This window comes from Microtus oregoni, unplaced genomic scaffold (genome assembly GCF_018167655.1).
Source record: "Microtus oregoni isolate MIOR12 unplaced genomic scaffold, Mior012 000003F_ref0000135, whole genome shotgun sequence".
Taxonomy (NCBI): domain Eukaryota; kingdom Metazoa; phylum Chordata; class Mammalia; order Rodentia; family Cricetidae; genus Microtus; species Microtus oregoni.
This window is the reverse complement of record NW_024543062.1, coordinates 40,885,250-40,908,080: the sequence shown is the minus strand read 5'-3', so window position 1 is coordinate 40,908,080 and position 22,831 is coordinate 40,885,250. Positions and strand designations below refer to the sequence as shown.

Below are 22,831 nucleotides of genomic sequence, written 5' to 3'. Positions count from 1 at the left end.
GGAAAGAAACCTATTTGATCATGGTGGATAAGCTTTTTTATGTGTTCTTGAATTCAGTTTGCAGGAGTTTTATTGAGAAATTTTGCATTTTTGTTCATAAAGGACATTGGCCTAAAATTTTCTTTGTTGTGCTATCAGAGTAATAATAACTTCATGAAAAGAATTAGAAAATGTTCATTTAGTTTTTGTTTTGTAGAATAATTTGAAGCATATTGCTTCTGATCTTATTTGAAATTCTGATAGCATTCTGTGTGGGGGTCTGTCTAGTCCTGGGTTTGTTTGTTTATTTGGGAAATTTCCAATTAATACTTTTATTTCACTGGTAGATATGGATCTGCTTTTGCTTATTTGTTTTGGCAGGATATATATATATATATATATATATATATATATATATATATATATATATATATATAATTTGATTTATTTCTTTTAGATTTTCCAGTTTGGTAGAATGTAGATTTTTAAAGTATTTCCTTGTAATTCTCTAGGTTTCTCCAGTCACTCTTTTCTCATCTAATTTTATTAATCTTGATCTTTTATCTCTTTTTTATATCTATTTGGCTAATGATTTATCAATCTTGCTAATTTTCTCAGATAACCAACTCTTCTTTTATTGATTCTATGTTTTATTATTTGTTTCTTTATCATTACTTTCAGTACTGAGTTTGATTATTTTTTGCCATTGACTCATTTGGGGTATCATTTCTTTTTGTTGTCCTAGAACTTTGAAGTATGTTGCTAAGTTACTAACATAAGATCTAAAAGTTTCTTTGTTACAAGCACTTAGAACATGAACTTGGCTCTTAGAACTGCCTTCATTCTGTCTCACAGGTTTGAGTATGCTGTGTTCTCATTTTCACTCAATCCTAAAGGGGTTTTTATTTCCTTCTTGATTTCCATTGTGAGCCATTTTTTAAATTCAGTAGTGAGTTGTTCAGTGTCCATGAGTCTGTGAACTTTCTGCTGTTGCTGCTGTGTTGGTATCCAGCTTCAATCTCTGGTGGATCTGATAGGATGTAGGATGTTGTTTTGGTTTTCTTGTGTCTGCTGAGACTTGCCTTTTGTCCAAGCATGTGGTCAATTTTGGTGAAAGTTCCATGAACTGCTAAGAAGAAAGTGTATTCTTTTGTGTTGGGTGAAATGGTACATGGATATCTTCTAGGTCCATTTGAATTATGATTTTATGTGACTCCAGCATTTCTGTTACTGTCTAGATGACCTGTCTATTGGCAAGAATAAGGTGTCAAAGTCTCCTGTGATTGCTGTGTCAATATGGGATTTTTTTTTTTAGCCATAATAGTGCTTCTTTGAACTTGGGTGCCCTGATGCTTAGTGTGTAAACGTTTAGAATTGGAATATCCTCTTGGTGGATTTTTTTTAAATGAGTATGTAGTGTTCTTCCCTATCTCTTCTTGTAAGTTTTGGTTTGAAGTCTATTTTGTCAGATATTAAAATAGTTATACTTCTTTCTTGTTTCTCCCATCTGCTTGGAATAACTTTACCTGCCATTTTGCTCTGAGGTAATGTATGTTCTTGGTAGTGAAGTGTGTTTTTGGATGTAGCAGAAAGACAAATCCTGTTTTCTAATGCAACCTGTTAGTCTGTTTCATTTTATTAGGGATTTGAAACCACCAACATCAATAGTTATTAATAGGTGGTGTTTCTTGATTCCTGTTATTTTTGTTGTTATGGTAAGAGTGTTCTCCCCCTTCTTTTAATTTACTGGATTTATGTATATATGTATGTATTTATGCATATAAGTATGTGTGTATGTATTTATTTATTTAGTGAGTGAGTCTTTTTGGGTCTAGTTAACCTCTTAAGACTGAAAGTTTCCTTCTAATATCTTCTGTAAAGCTGGATTGAAAGATATAAATTGCTTAAAGTTAGTTTTACGGTGGAATATTTGTCTTTCTCTGCATACTGTGATTGATAGTTGTAGATAGAGGTTTCTGTCCCACCCAGTCCAGCATTCAGAGAAGCACACAGAGGCCTATATTAATTATATACTGGTTGGGCTATTAGCTCAGGCTTCTGATTAACTAAATATTACATCTTAAATTAAGCCATAATCTTATCTGCGTTAGCCACATGACTTGGTATGTTTTATCAGTGAAGCATTCTCATCTTTCTTTCTCTGCATCTGGGTGATGACTGCAGAATGAACCTTCCTTTTTGTCCAGAAATCTCCTACTCTGGTCACCCTATACTTCCTGCCTGAATACTAACCAACTAGTATTTTATTAAACCAATATAAGTGACAAATCTTTACAAAACCATTGTCCCACAGTACTTCTTTTTTTTTCTTTTTGAAATAAGAACTCTGAATCTAATCTCATTTGTCTAGGTTTTTTTCCTGACTATTATCCATAACAACTTGTAACCAACACTCTAAACAAAGACAAACATCCATAATCCATTATTTTGGGAATGTGGGCATAGTTTTATAGGTGGCTTCTTGTTGACTGGGGGCACTGATAATCTTATAAAGACCTAAAGAAAATTTAGGATTATGGTCAAGTCCTGACTGGAATATTCTGTGAGGCTCAATCATCTCAGCCAGCAGTCTTGAAACTGTTCTGGATGTAGAACTCAGAGGATACTGCAACAGAGGTCCTCTGAAATGCTGAATCATGTGGGCCATCTGCTCCTATTGGAGATTCTTCAGGTGGGTCTTCCTTGATCAAACCTGATTTTTCCTAACCCTGAATGAATCCACAGCCTCTCATTCCTGTACAAACAAAAGTAAAACCTCTTCTCCAAAGTAACATATCTTTTGACTTAAATTTTGAAGTCAAGTCATTTTCAAAATATATATGTTGGATTAATTCAGCAGCAACTATAATCAAATGTCTTTCAGCTGCTGTTGCTCCTTCCTCAGCAGTCAAACAATTCAAAGACAACATAATAACTTACGGAATCCAGATTCTCTGTGTATTTTCCATCTTTACGTGGCTTCATTTTAACTCGATTTATTTTATTTTTAATTTTTGGCTTTTTGAGACAGGGTTTCTGTATATCTTTGTCATGGAACTCACTCTGTAGACCAGGCTGTCCTGGAACTCACCGAGATCTACCTGCCTCTGCCTCCCAAATGTTGGGATTAAAGATGTGTGCTACCACATACAACTACTCTCTTCCTTTTTTAAGGACTTTATTCTTTTTCTTTTCTCTCCCAAGCCTACATAAAATTTTAGACACACTGTAAACCATTTAGAATTTTTTTGGTCTGAATCTATCTTTACTGTATATTTCTCTTTTTTTTTCTGACCATGTGAGTCTTTAATTTGCTAAACAATATGGCTAGGATTAAAGCTGTGGCCTTGATGACTGGATCCACCCCATTCCTTGGCTTTCAGAGAGTCTAACTTCATGGCTGAGGTACTAGTGGGAGACATGTTTATTGTCACAACTCTGTGGAGTTTCAAGGTCTCTGCCACCACCAAGAAGCCTGTTGTGGACTACTAATAAACACATTTAAGTGTTTGGTAGTGGGACCTCTTAAAAGAGCTGCAAGGTTTTTGTGGCTAATGCTGAGTCACGAAGCCTCTCTTAAATAAGATGTGCTTGCCTCTAGCAAACAGAGCCCATCTGAGAAAATACTGCTACCAAGAAGCCATGCTTAACTCTCTTCTTTTGTGTCTAGAATTACTTCCCAAGCTCTCTCAGGTTTTATGTGGATGTAATTGTCCATGTTGGTAACATTTTGTAGACAGAGGTTTCTTTTATACCCAGTCCAGCAGCTGCCAATCCCAAAGAAAGACACAGGGGCCTACATTAATTATATACTTGTTAGCATATTAGCTCGGGCTTCTTATTAACTAACAATTACATCTTAAAATAACCCATAATTCTTGTCTGTGTTAGCCATGTGGTACCTTTTATCATTGAGGCATTCTAATCTTTCTTCCTCTGCATCTGGGTGACCCCTATACTTCTTGCCTGGCTACTAGCCAATCAACATTTTATTAAACCAATACAAAAGGCCAGCAAATCTTTACAGGGTACAAGACCATTGCCCACAGTAGATAGTCTTTCTGGAATAGTCGTCTGGGGTGGTATTTGTGGTCTCTGAGTTTGTAGAACATCTGTCCAGGCCATTCTACCTTTTAGAGTCTCCATTGCGAAGTCAGGTTTTATTCTACTGGGTCTGACTTTATATGTTACTTGGTCTCTTTCCCTGGCAACTTTAGTAGTCTTTCTTTTTTCTGTACATTTGATGTTTTGATTAGGGAGTTTCTTTTCTGGCCCTGTCTATTTGGTGTTCTGTATAGTTTTTGTACCTTGATAGTGTCTTCTCCTTTAAATTGGGGAAATTTTCTCCTTTGATTTTTGTCAAAAATACTTTCTTGGCTCTGTGTTCCTACCACTCCATAGAGAGCTACATCATCTCATGCAGTGCTAGCCTGGTCCCTGAGATACAATGATGAAGGTTTGAAGTGAATGGGTTTTGCCATATTGGGTGCTTTGGCAATGGATTGCCTTAAACTTTGGCAAAGTAGATATTGTTGCCAACAATGACCTCAACTAACCTCACTAACCTCAACTACAAGATATACATGTTCCAATATGACTCTACCTACAGCAAGTTCCACTGCACAAATGAGGCTGAAAACAGAAAGCTTGGCAATGGGAAGGCCATCTTCATCTTCCAGGAGTGAAATCATGCCAAGATCAAATGGGATAATTTTGGTGCTAAGTATATTGTGGAGTCTACTAGTATCTTTACCCACCATGGAAAAAGCCAGAGACCAATTAAAGGCTAGAAGCAAAGGGTCATCATCTCTACTCTTTAAGCATGAACCATAAGAAGTATGACAACTCACTCAAGATCCTCAGGAATGCTTCCTGCAACATTTATCCTCCTCAGTCAATGTCTTTTATGACAACTTGTGCATCATGGAAGAACTCAACCATGATCCACGCCATTGCTGTCATGCAGAAGACTGTGGATGGCTCCTTTGGAAAGCTGTGGTGTGATGACTATGGAGCTGCCCTGAACATCATCCCTGTATCATGGTGCTTCTGAAGCTGTGGGCATGGTCTTCCATCACAGAGCTGAATGGGAAGCTCACTGGCATGGCCTTCTGTGTTCCTACCCCTAATGTGTCTGTTTTGGATCTGACAGGCTACCCGAAAAAAGCTGCCAAGTTCAATGATGTCAAGCAGGTGTGAAGCAGACTCAGAGGGCCCACTAAAGGGCATCCTGGACTACACTGAGGACCAGCTTGTCTCCTGAAACTTTAACAGTGATGTTCACTCTTCCACCTTTGATGCTGGCACTGGCTTTGTTCCCAGTGACAACTCTGTAAACTCACTTTCTGATATGACAGTGACTATGCTACAGCATCAGGATGGTGGACCTCATGGTCTCCAAGGAGTAAGAAATCCTGGACCACACACGCCAGCAAGAACACAAGAGGAAGAGAGAGATGGGTGGCTGCTGAGGAGTCCCTGTCAACCCCCAACCCCAAGTATCTCCCTTCACAATTTCCACTCTGGTTGTCCCAAAAGAAGCAGAGTGACTTAGGAACACTTCCTATTTTGAATACCATCAATAACATTCACAGCACCCATTCAAAAATATTTTTTCTGTGCCTTTGACCTGGGTTTCTTCTCCTTCCCTGCAGCTACTTTTCATAGGGTTGATCTTTTCATAGTGTCCCAGATTTCTGTGGCTGGAATTTATTTTTTTAGATTTAACATTTTCTTTGACTGAGCCAACCATTCCTTCAACCTTGTCTTCAGTACCTGAAACTCCTCTTCCTTGTGGCTTTGGCTGTTAGTGAGGTTTTACCTCTGAGGTTTTGTTTAACATCCTAAGTTTTTTCAGGTTCAGTTTTGTTTCAGTTTAGGCTTTCTTTGGTGATTTTATTTTTTTTGTTAAATTTTACTTTTGTGTCTTCAAATGTTTTCACTATTTTACTCAACTGTTTGTGTTTCACAGTCTTCATTAGACCTTTGTTCATATCCTCTTTAAAGTCCTTGAACTTACTTGTGACTATTGATGTGAAGTCCTTGTCCTGTGCTAAACTGCTTTTCTGAGGGTCTGTTTCCCATAGGGCTGCTGTCTGCTGCAGGAGGCAGATTGTCTTGGTTGCTTATGTTTGGGGTTTTGTGCTGGGATTTCAGCATCTGGAGTTGTGATGTTTGAGGTAGTCTTTAGTGTAGCTATCTGGTCTTGCATTTGTTGAGTGATAGGTGATTTAATCTTTATTTGCTGTTGCCCACTCTGGATCCTACTCAAGGATCCAGTCAAGGGTTTCTATGGGTTGGCAGGTAGAACAAACAAATGAAGATAGACTAAAAGGGAGAAGTGGGAATAAGCTATGGGGACCTGAGTCTGCACCAAGAGATGTGGACTTAGGGTGGGAGGAGGGGCCTCTGCAGGCAGGTTGCTCCAGGACTCCGGGTAAATCTGGAGAGACTGGAATGAAGGACAAAAGGAAAGTGAAAATTGTGTCCCTGAGTCCCAGACCAGTATACTCACTGGGGGTCTCTGCTGTACCCACTGGGGGTCTCTGTGTACCTACTGGGGGTGTCTGCTCTACCCACTGGGGGTCTCTGCTCAATAGTGTTTCTGAAGATGGCAGGTGACATAAAGAAATGGAGATGTGCTAGAAGGGAAGACTGGGAGGGTTGGCAGGAAATGCTAACAGACCTGAAGCTCATATAGACAGTCTTAACATTTCTCTTTAGAAGCTTCATGGTCTTATGCAGCATTTCTTTCTTTATGTCATGTGGTTTTAGTTTATTTAATCGAGATTTTAAATATTTAATATATGAGCATATATATTGTTGTCTGAGTTTTCTGTCCTGCCCAGTTCTTGCAGTTGTTAAGTCCCAAAGAAATGCACGGAGGTCTACATTAGTTATAAACTGATTGGCCCATTAGCTCAGGCTTCTTATTAACTCTTACATCCTATATCAGCCCATTATTCTTATCTGTGTTAGCCACGTGGCTCAGCACCTTATTCAGCGAGGCAGTTACATCTTGCTTCCTCTGTTTCTGGGTCACGACTGCAGAATGTAGAATCTTCTTCCCAGAATTCTCCTGTTCTCATTGCCCCACCTCTACTTCCTGCCTGGTTGCCTTGCCTATACTTCCTGCCTGGCTACTAGCCAATCAGCATTTTATTAAACAAGTACAAGAAACAAATGTTTACAGGGTAAAACTTTTGTCCCACAGCAATATATCACATTTATGAGAGAATTGCCATATATTTTACAATATAATTATAAAAATAAATTATAATGTTCAGTTTGTGTATATGTGCATGTTTGTGTGCAACTGGGTGTGTGTGCTTGTGTGATTGGGTGTGCATGCGTATTTGTGTGTGCATGTGTGATTGGCTGTGCATGCGTATTTGTGTGTGTGCATGTGTGATTGGGTGTGCGTGCATATTTGTGTGTGTATGCCTGTGTGATTGGGTGTGCATGCATATTTGTGTGTGTGTGCATGTGTGATTGGGTGTGCATGCATATTTGTGTGTGTGCATGTGTGATTGGGTGTGCATGCATATTTGTGTGTGTGTGCGCTTGTGTGATTGGGTGTGCATGCATATTTGTGTGTGTGCATGTGTGATTGGGTGTGCATGCATATTTATGTGTGTGCATGTGTGATTGGGTGTGCATGCATATTTGTGTGCGCGCTTGTGTGATTGGGTGTGCATGCATATTTGTGTGTGCGCATGTGTGATTGGGTGTGCATGCATATTTGTGTGTGCGCTTGTGTGATTGGGTGTGCATGCATATTTGTGTGTGAGCTTGTGTGATTGGGTGTGCATGCATATTTGTGTGTGCGCTTGTGTGATTGGGTGTGCATGCATATTTGTGTGTGCGCTTGTGTGATTGGGTGTGCATGCATATTTGTGTGTGTGTGCATGTGTGATTGGGTGTGCATGCATATTTGTGTGTGTGCATGTGTGATTGGGTGTGCATGCATATTTGTGTGTGTGCATGTGTGATTGGGTGTGCATGCATATTTGTGTGTGTATGCCTGTGTGGGGACATTTGTATATTCTTCAGTCGCTTTATCGCCTCATTATTTTGAGATGGGGTCTCTTACTGAATCTAGAGTTTATTGATTTAACTTTGCTGGCTGGCCTGCAAACCCAGGGTTACAGGCCTGTTCTGCCTTGCCCAGCCCTTTACTTGGCTGCCAGGGATCCCAACTTGCTAGACAAACAGATTGCCAACTGTGGTATCTTCCCGCCTCTAAACTCTTGAAGTTTCTATAAAATCTACTTCTGTTTTGTTCTTGGAACAAGGTTGCACACAGTCCAGGCTGTACTTGAACTCTGCGTTCATACAAGATGCTCTTGAACTCAGACTGCCCGCTCTGCTGCTAGAGTGACAGGATTGTTCCCCTCCCTCACCATGTCCTGCTCAGATCTGCTTTTCTGTAGCTGGATCCGAATTTCCTAAGCTGTGATTGGATAAACTTTTACCCACAATTGTGATCCCTACCCTGCCATATAACAATTTCTGTCATATACGTAGTTCTGTTTCTAAGTTCTCTGCTCTGTTCCTTTGTCTCTTTTCCTGGTTAAGTTGATGTTTGTTTGTGTGGTGCTGGGATGCTGAGCTGGGTCTTGCTCACACTAGGTGACTGCTGCCCTGCTGAGCTGGGCCTCCTGTCCTGTTTCTACTGTGACTCCATGTTCTCACTCTGGTAAATATAGTCCTTTTTTGCTTTGCTTTTATTGGTGCATTTTTATTCTTCTTAATACCTTTCACAAATAAGTTTTTAAATTTGAAATTCATCTTGAGATTTTTTTTTTGGTCTAGGTGCAAAAATATGCTTTTTTTGTCAAAGATTTTTTTACTTTTCTATTTTTTTTTCTTTTGGGGTGTTTTAATGCTCCTTCTTTCACATTCCTTCCCAATATCTGAAACTATTGCCAGTGTTCTGTAGGTGAGGAGGGATGACTGAAGAGCCTGGAGTGCACACACAAACCGCTGGCATTCCATACAGCCCGGAGTGCACACACAAACCGCTGGCATTCCATACAGCCCGGAGTGCACACACAAACCGCTGGCATTCCATACAGCCCGGAGTGCACACACAAACCGCTGGCATTCCATACAGCCCGGAGTGCACACACAAACCGCTGGCATTCCATACAGCCCGGAGTGCACACACAAACCGCTGGCATTCCATACAGCCTGGAGTGCACACGCAAACCTCTGGCATTCCATCCAGCTGTAAGCGAGCCGCAGTCCTCCACACCTTGGTTTACTCATCTGACAGAGAGTTCAGGTAACACGGAAGCCCTCTCCCTAGGACTCTGAGTATCTTCTTGGACTCAACCCCTGGACTATTCTGGTTTTTTGGGGGGTTTTTTTGGTTTTTGTTTTTGTTTTGTTTTTGTTTTTGTTTTTTTTTTTTTTGGTTTTCGAGATAGGGTTTCTCTGTAGCTTTTGATTCCTGTCCTGGAACTAGCTCTTGTAGACCAGGCTGGCCTCGAACTCACAGAGATCCGCCTGCCTCTTCCTCCCGAGTGCTGGGATTAAAGGCGTGCGCCACCACCACCCGGCCCCTGGACCATTCTGGAAGGCTTCATAAATAAAAGTGGAATGAAGTGTGATTACCGGGGTGGAGGGCACTTGCCTTGAGGACTTGAGTCTGATCCCCAGAACCCATATTCTTAAAATATACAATCATAGCGGTTCATATGTGTAATCCCAGAGATGAGGAGGTGCAGGGAGACAGATCCCTAGGACTCTCTGGCCAGCCAGCAGAGCCAACTTGGCTAGTTCAGGGCCAGTGAGAGACCCTGTCTCAAACACCAAGATGGATGGCATCGAAGAACAACACTGGAAGCTGTCCTCTGACATATACACATATGCACACACACGAACACAGACACAGAGAAAATCAGCCACCCCCTCAACGCTGGGAGCTTGTGAAGCCCAGTAATCTCCATGCTTCTGTAATTCCCTCAGAACCACATCCGAAATTGCAAAGTTACTGCAGCACTCTTGTGATTTCAGGGAGTAAACTGCACACTTAATGTCCTTTCCCGTAGTCCACGTTTCTAGCAATTTCTTAAATTTCCATGAAAATTAAAGTAGATGAGAAATTTGGTTTGTCACCAAGATAAAATGCTCACAGATATAGTGAGTAATTGCTCTCAGCACATACCCAAAGGTATCCTGAACAGCTGAGGGACTAATCGGGCTGAGGGAGCTCAGCTTGCCAGTGAGATGCTGCTCCAATGCCCTTCTAGGTCCCATGAGATGGCAGTCGCTCTCATTTACTGAGGCAGGAGCATCCTTATCCATCTTTCCTTCTTCTTAAAGAAGGCTGAATGTTTGGACTGATAGGAAACTCAGGGAACATAAATGCCCACTGATGCCAATCTTGCTCCTCTTCAGAGCTACCCTGCACTATGGAACCATGAGGTACGGTGGGCTGCAGCAGCACAGGCAGGGCAGAGCACATGGGCATTAAAAACCATCCTGATGCCAATTGTCATGAAGGGCACTCATTCTTGTGAGGTCCCTTTTCTCACAGAGAGAAGCTACATCTTCAGCATCAGTGGAACACAGGCGAACTGTAGTCCCTACTGCCATTGTTTCTCTTAGAGGAAAGAGGCTGAGGAAGCCCGTGTGCTCACCAGCTGGTGAGCATAGGTGATTGCTGGTGCTGTCCAGGACTCCAGAGGCTGTGAAGTGAACCCTGTAACATACATGATACTTCTCAGCTTTCCCAGGACTTAGAAGGTCATTGAATAAAAGGCCTCATTTTGGTTTATCTCAGTATTAACAGCTTGATCTGCTTGTGAGACTGATACCCTGTTGGCTTCGTCAACCTGGGGAACCTGGGCTATTGGCTTTCTCCCCCTGGGCATGACATCACTGTGCTGGGAACTCCAAGACAGGCACGTCATGGGTCAAGGCTGCTCTTTCTCCACTGCAATGAGTACTTCTGAGGACACAGCAGAGTGCTCCTGTTCTTCAGCAGGCCCCACACTGGGGCCAGATGGCTCCTTGCTTTGTCTGACTGTTGTGCCTAGCATATTTCACTCTGCCTTGTGAAAAATCTATAGAAGGTTCTAGATTATGCAGGGTCAAGTGGAGACCCAGGTCCCAGGAGAAAAGGCGAACTAGTGGGTAAAAGCTGAGCTGCAACTCCAGAATCCCCCAGTCCAGTTGACTTGGAGGTCCTTCTCCAGCTCTAGTAACCAACTGACCTATCTTCACTAAAGAAACATGGAGAGGAAATAGCCCGACATCACAAGAGGGGGACAGGGACCTTCATGGAATTGCTTTGTCTTGAAGAACTTGGAAATTATGATAGATTTTAGTCAGCCCGGGGTGGTTGGCATAGTTCTTCAAATAAACTGAGAGACTTCATCTTCCTCTGAACATTTCACCAGCTCCGCTTTCAGGACAAGGGAGTTTCCTGCTTTTGCCTTCACCTGGCCCCGAGGAATCTGGTCCTTTATCCACTTTCCTCCTGAGCACACTGAGATATGAGCAACACCATGGAGCCCTTTGGTAAAAATGTAAAACTACTCCAATCTCCATTTCAGGCCCACTGCCTAGCCTTTTGCAGGCTGGTGATGGCCAGCTTTGGTGCAGAACATCTGCTTATTTTTCACATTATATTTAACAGCCAGAAGTGGGGGTCACACCTGTAATACCAACATTTGAAAAGGTGAGGCAGGAGAATAACCATAACTTTGAAGTCAGACTGGGCTACCTAATGAGTTCCATGCTAGTCTAGGCTACAGACTGAGGCCCTGTCTGCACAAAACAAAAATACAACAACTGCCTAATTAAACATAATTATATATAAATAATAGGATGTTTCCAGGATCATATGTTCTTTTTTTTAGAATTTGAAACTGGATCAGGAATCTCAAGACATAAAAGATTATACAGGCTAAGGATATGGACTATGTTCCCCAGCCCACATGTTAGATTTTTGGTAGCCTTCCCAACCAATTGCTGTGGGTCCTTTGGTATCCTGGCCCCCAGACAGGAAGGTGAAATAACGGCTTTTTATTTTGTTCCTGCTTCCTCACCACAGTTGAGATGTTGACATGAGCTACTGGAGCATTAGTGACAGACAGGTGACTTCTTTATTGTATTGTTTTACTCTCATGTTTATTTATTTTCTAACACATCAGAAAAAATTAATCAAAGGTATATACTTCAAAAAAGATGTGAAGAAAGGCTGAGGATAAGAAGAACAAAGGAATACAACATGCATTCGCAGCTTGTCAACCCTAACTGTTGAGAAAGTGTCACAAGGGGACTGAAGGAAAAGGTGATATGAGTTGAAATAGAAACATGAGGAGTCTTGGCTGAAGATGCAGCAGAATATTTATTGAGCATCCATGAAGTCCTGTGTTCTATAGCCTGGATACCACATAAGCCCATGACAGGTGTGGCAAGATACCCTGCCCATGGGTGTTACAGGGTAACCAACTGCTTTATCATTAAACTTAAGGCCTGCTCCACAGAAGGAGACTCAAGCCTGTACTGCAAAGCTAGCCACGAGCCCATGGTTGGGGTATTCATAGGACCCAAAATTGAAAATATTACTATTATTTTGCTAAGCAAACATAGTACCAAACCATCCTCTAAATTCATGTCTCTCCACCCGCAGATTAGTGCAGCTCTCAGATCTCAGAGGAGTTTCTTTGGGCAGTGAATGATGGGGGACACAGGAACTCAAAACTGGTCAAAGAGGAGAGAATAAGTAACCATGGAGGGCTTTGCCACAAAAGGGACATCTATAGAAATCCTCCCCTCCCCCCCGGCTCTGAGGCCACTGCGAAGAGAGAGCACCCAGACTGTAAGACATCTACAGAACATCCCCTCCCTAGGCTCAGGGGCCACTGCAGAGAGGGAGCACTCAAACTGTAAGACATATATAGAACATCCCCTTTCTAGACATCTATAGAACATCCCCTCCCCAGGCTCAGGGGCCACTGCAGAGAGGAAGCACCCAGACTGTAAGGCATCTATAGAACATCCCCTCCCCAGACATCTATAGAACATCTTCTCCCCAGGCTCAGGATCCACTGCAGAGAGGAAGCACCCAGACTGTAAGAGCCAGAGACCAGGTAGGAGCAGAGCAAAGCAGTGAACTCTGGATATTATAGGGCTGTTGAGTTCAAACTCAAAGCAGCTGTGGCCGAGTGTACAAGACCTGCCAATCAGCATCCTAGCATGGAGGGGAAGGAGTTCATGTGCCTCATCCCTAGCTGGGGAGCTGTGGATGGGCTGGCTTCTGAAGGAGAAAAAGTCAGTTTTCTTTAAGGGTATTGCTCCAGTAGATTGACCATGCTCCCCATACCTGCACATATATTGGCAGCAAGGTTGGAGTAGATGGATTTTTAAATTAAAAATAAAAAGAGAGGACACAAAATTCAAGGGTATGGAGATGGGTGCAGATCTTGGGGTAATTTAGTGTGGTTGGATGAAAATGATCAAATATATTGTTTGAAATTCTCAATAAGCTAATAAAAATGTTTCTTTTTTTAAAAAAATAAGTGTAATGGCACACATTTGCATGCTGACTAAAGAACTGAGTGGTGTAACAGGAGGAGCGGGCTGCTTTTCATCCCTGTTTCCTGGCTATCTTACACCAGAAATAATCACACAGAAACTGTATTCATTTAAACACTGCCTGGCCCATTAGCTCTAACTATTTATTGGCCAATTCTTATATCTTAATTTAATCCATTTCTATTCATCTGTGTGTGGCCATGTGACTGTGGCTTATCGACAAGATTCTAACCAGCGTCTTTCTCAGGCAGGAGTTCCATGGTGTCTGCCACTCTGCCCTTCTTCCCAAAATTCAGTTCTGTCTTCTCCAGGCCTACCTAAGTTCTGCCCTATCAAAAGGCCAAGGCAGTTTCTTTATTCAACCAATGGAAGAAACACATAAACAGAAGGACCTCCTACACCAGAGCAGTGGAGGCAGGAGGGCTAGAAGTTCAGATTCATTTTTTGCTACATAACTATTTCAAGACCAACCTGGGCTACACAAGAATCTGTCTTTAAAAAACAGAGAAAAGGAAAGGTGGAGCCTGCCAGGGGAGCCCTCAAGCAACAATAAATGCAGTAAAGAGCATATTAGCTGCAGAACAGGGGCTGTGAAGTAAAGAAGGATTCCTAAGGCTGAGCTGCTGGACTTGGGATACATTTGTGGCTTTTTTTTGCTGACGGGAAATGGGATCCTGGTGATCTATGGGTTGTGGTGGCGTCACTATCTACTGGTGGTAGCTATTCATGTGGCAGCAGCTAAATTGGCTACTTTGTATCGAACTTGTTTCAGAGAGCAACCGCAGAGCAGGCCTACGTAGAAAACATTTTTTTAAGACCTTGGAAAGCCACTGAGGAATTGAGAAGCTGCAATATCAAGGTTTTCCCAACCACAGTGAGGTAAAGCTACAAATTAATAAAAAGTCAAGGAGAAAAGTCTCCAAACATTTGGAAATGATGAAATATACTGTAACTTCCACAGACCTTAAGGAAACTTAGACTACATAGCAAGACCCTGCCTCAGAAACCTAAAAAATTGGGAGGGCAGCATGATTTTGTGGGTAAAGGGCATGTGCTGCCAAGCCTGACAGCCTGAGTTCAATTCTCAGGACCCACATGACATCATAACACACATGCCCTCCAGTTAAATAAACAGATGAACATAATTTAAAATTCTCTTAAAAACTAGTAAGTAAGTAAGGTAGAGTTAACCAACAAAAATAGGGAGAAAACTCAGAAAAGATAAAAAAAAATAGGTAAGATACAGGCCAAATCTACAGTTGAACAAAATATAATGCTCAATGTGTGTATTACCAAGGCTAATATAAAAAAGACACAAAATAAAATATTAAAAGCAACATCATTATCAAATGTCCATTTAGAAATTTGTAACAATATGATGATAAACCCATGCCTTCAATTTTTATTTTTAAAAAATTAAGTAGACATGCTGTTTTTAAAAACATGCTTTGCAAATACTGACAGAAGAATTTTTAAAAATACAAATATTCTTATAGCTAATGAAGACACCAAGCCTCAAATAGTGTCACTGGCAAATTCTCTAAACAGTTGATCCCTTCCAAAGAATAAGAAAAAAAAAAGGCAAGTGTGATGGTTTACGCCTGGAACCCAGCACTGGAGAGGATGAGGCAGGCAGATTGAGTCAAGGCTGCAGTATTAGGTAGACCCCGTATCACACACAAGAAAAACAAAACAAAGCCAACATGAAGTGGAGAGGAGCCTTCTCAATATGTTTCATGAAAACAGCAAATTGTTATCAAGAGATTTAATTTTCTTTATCTTTTCAATGAACTGACTTTAGATCTTAATCATTTGCAACCTTTTAAAAAATATTTTAAGTGCATGAGTGTTTTGCCTGCATGTATACATGTGTACTACGTATGTGCCCTTGGAAGTCAGCAGAGGACATCACTGGACACCCATAACTGGATTGGTGATGAGCCACCATGTGGGTTCTGGGAATCCAAACTAGGTCCTCTGCAAGAACAGCAGGTGCTTCTAACACTGAGCCATCACTCCAGTCCCTTAATGGTTTCCACTTCCCTGATTCTCATTCTTTATAATTTTTATTGTTTCACTTACTTTTGGTTTGATTTGTCCTATTTCAGTTTGTAAGATAGACCTTCTCCACTTCCTTCTTTTCCTCCTCTTTCCCCCACCTCATTTGGAGAGGTTTTGCCATTTAACCTATATTTTCCTGGAACTCACTGTACAGGTCAGGCCAACCTCTAAGGAGGCTTGCTTTTGCCTCAGTTGGTACATATTAACCACTGAGCCTAATCCTAACTCTAACCCTAATCTTAACCCTATCTTAGGCCTCTTAAGGCTGAGTGAGAGTATATATATTTTAATTTGTTGTAATTATGTGTCTATGTACATGTGAATGTGGGTTTGTACATATGAGTTCAGATGCGCACCGAGGCCAGAAGTCCAGGTCCCTGGAGCTGCCCAACATAAGGGCTGGGAATGGAACTCAGTTCCTTTACGAGAGCAGGATGTGGTTTTAACCACGGAGCAAGCTTGCCAACCCTTGATTTCCAAAGTATTTAGTGCAAATCCCCTCTAAGTCCTATATTGGAATCACTCCATAATCTTGAAATATTGTTTTTCCATTTTTATTCAGTTCAAGAAATTTTGAATTTTTCTTGAACGTTCCTTGTAAATATTGGTTTGCACTAAACTCGGGAGCATCTAGACACTAAAAATAGCATCATGGGAGCGAAATGACAAGCCAGAGTAGAAGAAGGTATTCACAAGCATATATAAATGACAATGGGCTTGGATTCAGGATATAAGGATGTTCTTTTTTGTTTATTAAAAAATTACTTTTCATTTTACATACCAACCACAGTTTCTCTCCCTCTCCTTCTTCTGCCCCCCCTCGCTCTTACCCCCATCCATTCCTCAAAGCAGGTAAGGCCTTCCTTGGGGAGTCAACAAAGTCTGGCCTACCAACTGAGGCACGACCAAGTCCCTCCTCCCATACCAAGGCTGAGTGAGGTATCCCATCAGAGCGAACAGGCTCCAAAAAGCAAGTTCATGCATCTGGGATAGGTCCTGGTGCCACTGCCAGGAGTTCCCTCCCCGCAACAGATCAAGCCACACAACTATCACATGCATTCAGAGGGCTTAGGTCAGTTCCACGCAGGTTCCCCAGCTGTCAGACCATAATCCATGAGCTCCCATCAGCTTAGGTCAGCTATCTCTGATTTTCCCTATCATGCTCTTGTCCACCTCTTATTCATATTATCTCTCCTCCCTCTATTCAGCTGAACTCCAGTAGCTCAGCCCAGTGTTTGACTGTGGGTCACTGTATCTACTTCCATCAGTCACTGGATGTAGGTTCTATGATGACAATTAGGGTAGTTACCAGTCTGATTACAGGGACAGGCCAATTCAGGCACCCTCTCTACTATTGTTAGGAGTCTTGCCTGGGATCATCCTTGTGGATTCCCGAGAATTTCTCTAACCCCATAATGGCTCCTTCTATCAAGATATCTCTCTCATTGCTTACCCCCTCAGTCTCTCCCCAACTCTGTCTTCTTAATCCCTCATGTCCCATCCCCCACCCCCATCTTTCTATACCCCTTCTAGTTTAACCAGGAGATCTTAACTATTTTTCTTCCTGGGGACTCCTAGGGTCCTCCCTTCTTTACCTAGCTTTTCTGGGATTGTAGATTGTAGCTTGGTTATCCTTTGCTTTACATCTAATATCCATATAAGAGTGAGTACTTACCATGTGTGTCTTTCTGAGTCTGGGTTACCTCACTCAGGATTTTTTTTTCTAGTTCCATCCATTTTCTTGCAAATTTCAAGATGTCATTGTTTTTTACCACTAATACTTCACTGTGTAAATGTGCCACATTTTCTTTATACATTCTTTAGTTAATGGGCATCTATGTTGTTTCCAGCTTCTGCTATTACAAAAAATGCTGTATGAATATATAGTTGAGCGAAATGTCCTTGTGGTATCATTGTGTTTCCTTTGGGTTTATGCCCAAAAGTGTTATTGCTGGGTCTTGAAATAGATTGATTTCCAATTTTCTAAGAAACCACCATACTGCTAAACTATCTAGGTATTCAGCAGGGGCTTCTCTCCCCAGTTACTGCCTCTCTCTCTTCCTATCCCATCCCAGCTTGCACCCAGGCACCCCTTCCCTTCTATGGGGACATAGGATTCCCCCAAATCAGCCTGCTCTGGAGCTGAGGATCTGGGGGGAAAAATGGGGAAAGCAAGGGTTCAGGAGTTCCTTTGTTTCACAAAGACTGCATCCTGCAAGCCCACCCTTTTGTCTGCGAGGTTCCTGGTCAGCAAGGGGCCCTGGTTCTGTACCAGAAGATCCATCAGAGAGCATTTGAAGGAAGAGATTGGCAGGCACCAATGCAAGAATTCCTCCAACAATCTGAAAAACAGCATGATAACACCAGAACCCAGCGAACATACAACAGGAAGACTTGAACACCCTAATCTAGAAGAAGTAGAAGAAACAGACATTATGAAAGTCCTAGAGTCCCTTAAACAAAATGTGAAAAACTCCCTTAAAAAAAAAGGATGAGAAGAATAACAAAAAGTTCGAAAAAATGAATAAATCCGTAAAAGATACCAGAGGAAACCAAAAAAAAAAAATCAAACAGATAATGGAAACACTTCAAGATTTGAAAACTGAAATGGAGGCAATGAAGAAAACACAAACTGAGGGACGGCGGGATATGGTAAATCTAGATAAACTAACAGGGACTACAGAGACAAGCATAACCAACAGAATACAAGAGATAAAAGAAAGAATTTCAAATGCTGAAGGCACTATAGAGAAAATAAATGCACTGATCTAAGGAAACAGCAAATTCAACAATTTCTCATCACAAAACATCCAGGAAATCTGGCTCACCATAAAAAGACCAAACCTAAGAATAATAGGGGGAGAAGAAGGAGAAGAATTACAGCTCAAAGGCCCAGAAAATATATTCAACAAAGTTATAGAAGAAAACTTTCCCATCCTAAAGAAGGATATTCCTATGAAGGTACAAGAAGCATACAGAACACTGAATTGACTGGATCAAAAAAAAATCCCCTTGCCATATAATAGTCAAAATACAAAACATGCAGAATAAAAAAAATATTAAGAGCTGCAAAGGAAAATGGTCAAGTAACTTATAAAGGTAAACCTATCAGAATTACACCTGACTTCTCTATGGAAACCATGAAAACCAGAAGGTCCTGGATAGATGTACTGTAGAATCTAAGAGACCATGGATGCAACCCCGGACTACTATACACAGCCAAGCTTTCATTCACCATCAATGGAGAAAACAAGATATTCCAGGATAAAAACAAATTTAAACAATACGTAGCCATAAATCCAGGCTTACAGAAAGTAATAGAAGGAAAATCACAAACAAAGGATCCCAACAATGCCCACAATAACTCAGATATCTAACAATCCTTCACCAGCACAACTCAAAGATGGGAAACACACAAACTCTACCACCAAAAAAAAAAAAATATCCAGAGTTAACAACCTCTGGTCATTAGTATCTTTAATATCAGTGGACTCAATTCACCTATAAAAAGGCACAGGTTAAAAAAAAAAGAAAAAAAGGCACAGGTTAAGAGATTGGATGTGAAGACATGATCCAAAATTCTGCTGTTTACAAGAAACACATCTCAACCACAAAGACAGATATCTACTCAGAGTAAAAGGTTGGAAAAAGGTTTTTCAATCAAACAGACCTAAGAAACAAGGGGGTGTGGCATACTAATATCTAACAAAATTGATTTCAAATTAAAATCAATCAGAAGAGATGGAGATGGACACTTTATACTCATAACAGGAACAATTCATCAGGATGAAGTCTCAATCCTGAATATCTATGCCCCTAACAAAAAAGCACCCACTTATGTAAAAGAAACATTACTAGAACTCAAGGCACACATCAAACCCCACACACTAATAGTAGGAGACTTCAACATTCCTCTCTCACCAATGGACAGGTCAATCAGACAGAAACCTAACAAAGAAATAAGAGAACTAGTGGAAGTAATGAATCAAATGGACTTAACAGAAATCTATAGAACATTCCACCCAAATAGGAAAGAATATACCTTCTTCTCTGCAGCTCATGGAACCTTCTCAAAAATTGATCACATACTCAGTAACAATGCAAACTTCCACAGATACAAAAAAATAGTAGTAACCACCTGTGTCTTATCGGATCACCATGGAATAAAGTTAGAGTTTAATAATAATTCTACTCCCAGAAAGCCTACAAACTCATGGAAACTGAAGAGTCAACTACTGAACCACCCCTGGGTCAGGGAAGAAATAAAGAAAGAAATTAAAATCTTCCTTTAATTCAATGAAAATAAAGACACAACATACCCAAACCTATAGGACACTAAGAAAGCAGTGCTAAGAGGAAAGTTCATAGCTCTAAGTGCCCACATTAAAAAAATGGAGAAAGCTCACATTAGATCTAGACTTAACAGCCCACCTGAAAGCTCTAGAAAAAAAAGAAGCAGACTCACCTAGGAGGAGTAGAAAACTGGAAATAATCAAACTGAGGGCTGAAATCAACAAAATAGAAACACAGAAAACAATCCAAAGAATCAATAAAACAAAGAGCTGGTTCTTTGAGAAAGTCACAAGATTGACAAACCTTTATCCAAACTAATCAAAAGGCAGAGAGAGAACACACAAATTAACAAGATCAGAAATGAAAAGGGGGACATAATAACAGACAATGAGGAAATTCAGAGAATTATTAGGTCTTACTACAAAAGCTTATATGCCACAAAGTTGGAAAATGTAAAAGAAATGGACTTGTTTATAGATAAATATCATTTACAAAAATTAAATCAAGACCAGGTGAACAATTTAAATAGACCTATAAGTCGTGAGGAAATAGAAGCTGTAATAAAAAAATCTCCCAAACAAAAAAAAGCCCCTGACCAGATGGATTTACAAGAAGACCTAATACCTATACTCCTTAATGTGTTTCACATAATAGAAACAGAAGAGTCATTGCCAAACTCTTTTTATGAAGCTACAGTCACCCTGATTCCAGAACTACACAAAGACCCAACCAAGAAAGAGAATTACAGACCAATCTCACTCATGAACATTGATACAAAAATTCTCCAAAAATTCTGGCAAACAGAATCCAACAACACGTCAAAAAATTATTCATTATGATCAAGTAGGCTTTATCCCAGAGATGCAGGGCTGATTCAACATACGAAAATCTATCAATGTAATCCATCACACAAATCAACTGAAAGAAAAAAACATATGATCAATTCATTAGATACGGAAAAAGCATTTGAAAAAATTCAACACCCCTTTATGATAAAGGTCTTGGAGAGGTTAGGGATACAAGGATCATACCTAAATATAATAAAAGCAATATATAGCAAGCCAAGAGCTAATATCAAATTAAATGGAGAGAAACTCAAAGCCATTCCACTAAAATCAGGAACATGACAAGGCTGTCCACTCGCACCATATCTCTTCAACATAGTGCTTGAAGTTCTAGCAATAGCAATAAGACAACATAAGGAGATCAAGGGAATTCAAATTGGAAAGGAAGAAGTCAAACTTTCGTTATTTGCAGATGATATAATAGTGTACATTACTGACCCCAAAAACTCTACCAAAGAACTCCTACAGATAATAAATACCTTCAGTGATGTGGCAGGTTACAAGATCAACTCAAAAAAATCAGTAGCCCTCCTATACACAAAGGATGGAGAAGCAGAGAGGGAAGTCAGAGAAACTTCACCTTTTATGATAGCCACAAATAGCATAAAATATATTGGGGTAACTCTAACCAAGGGAGTGAAAGATCTATTTGACAAGAACTTTAAGGCATTGAAGAAAGAAATTGAAGAGGACACCAGAAAATGGAAGGATCTCCCATGCTCTTGGATGGGTAGGATAAACATAGTAAAAATGGCAATTCTACCAAAGGCAATCTACAGATTCAATGCAATCCCCATCAAAATCCCATCAAAATTCTTCACAGACATTGAGAGAACAATAATCAACTTTATATGGAAAAACAAAAAAACTCAGGATAGCCAAAACAATCTTATACAATAAAGGAACTTCTGGAGGCATTACCATCCCTGACTTCAAACTCTATTACAGAGCTACAGTAATAAAAACAGCTTGATATTGGCATAAAAACAGAGAAGTCAACCAATGGAATCGAATAGAAGACCCAGACTTTAACCCACAAACCTATGAACACCTGATTTTCGATAAAGGAGCTAAAAACATACAATGGAAAAAAGAGAGCATCTTCAGCAAATGGTGCTGGCATAACTGAATGTCAACCTGTAGAAGAATGATAATAGATCCATATCTATCACCATGCACAAAACTCAAGTCCAAATGGATTAAAGACCTCAATATAAATCTGACCACACTCAAGTGGGAAATAGACTGCAACACATGGGAACAGGAGACCACTTCCTATGTATAACCCCAGTAGCACAGACAATAAGGCCAACAGTGAATAAGTGGAACCTCCTAAAACTGAGAAGCTTTTGTAAAGCAAAGGACACTGTCATTAAGACAAAAAGACATCCTACTGAATGGGAGAAGATCTTCACCAACCCTGCATCAGACAAAGGTCTGGTATCCAAAATATATAAAGAACTCAAGAAACGGGCCCTGGATCATTGGGCTACCTGCGGCCCTGTTTAGTTGCTGAGGAATCCCATCAGGACGGGTGAGTGTGTGCTATCCAGGGGCGGACTGTCCCGGAAGAGAGCACAAACCCCCTCCCCCAGCTCCTTCTTTCGCACGACCCAGCCCCCCAGCACCCCTCCCCAACCCTGCCCTGCTGTATGCTAGGACCAGTGCTCAAGTACAGTTTCAAGCTCCTAAACTAAGGCGACCCACCCAGAGCGGTGAGTGCCTGCCTACCGGGCAGGCCTCAGGGTCCCCTGTAAGGGAGCCGGGCACCTTCAGCTTGGGCGCCAGGCTTCCTGCGCGCTTCTGGATACCACCCCCCTTGCTCCATTCATCCTGTTGGCCCTGGATCATTGGGCTACCGGCGGCCCTGTTTAGTTGCTGAGGAATCCCATTGGGACGGGAACGGTTCCTGCTTCTACACTGAAGAGATATACCCAGAGAGTCAATCACAGCAAAGACTGGACCAAGACACCAGGCCTCTCCTGGCTCCATTTGAAGGAAGAGATGGGAAGGCGCCAATACAAGAATTCCTCCAACAACCTGAAAGGCAACATGACACCACCAGAAACCAGGGATCCCGTAATAAGAATTGTACACCCTAC

The 22,831-nt window shown here is 41.0% G+C and overlaps 1 pseudogene; it reads left to right on the top strand.

Annotated features, from left to right (window-relative positions):
• The first annotated feature begins 4,520 nt into the window (after nucleotides 1-4,520).
• Nucleotides 4,521-22,831, top strand: part of LOC121446192 — a 96,510-nt pseudogene continuing 78,199 nt past the window's right edge.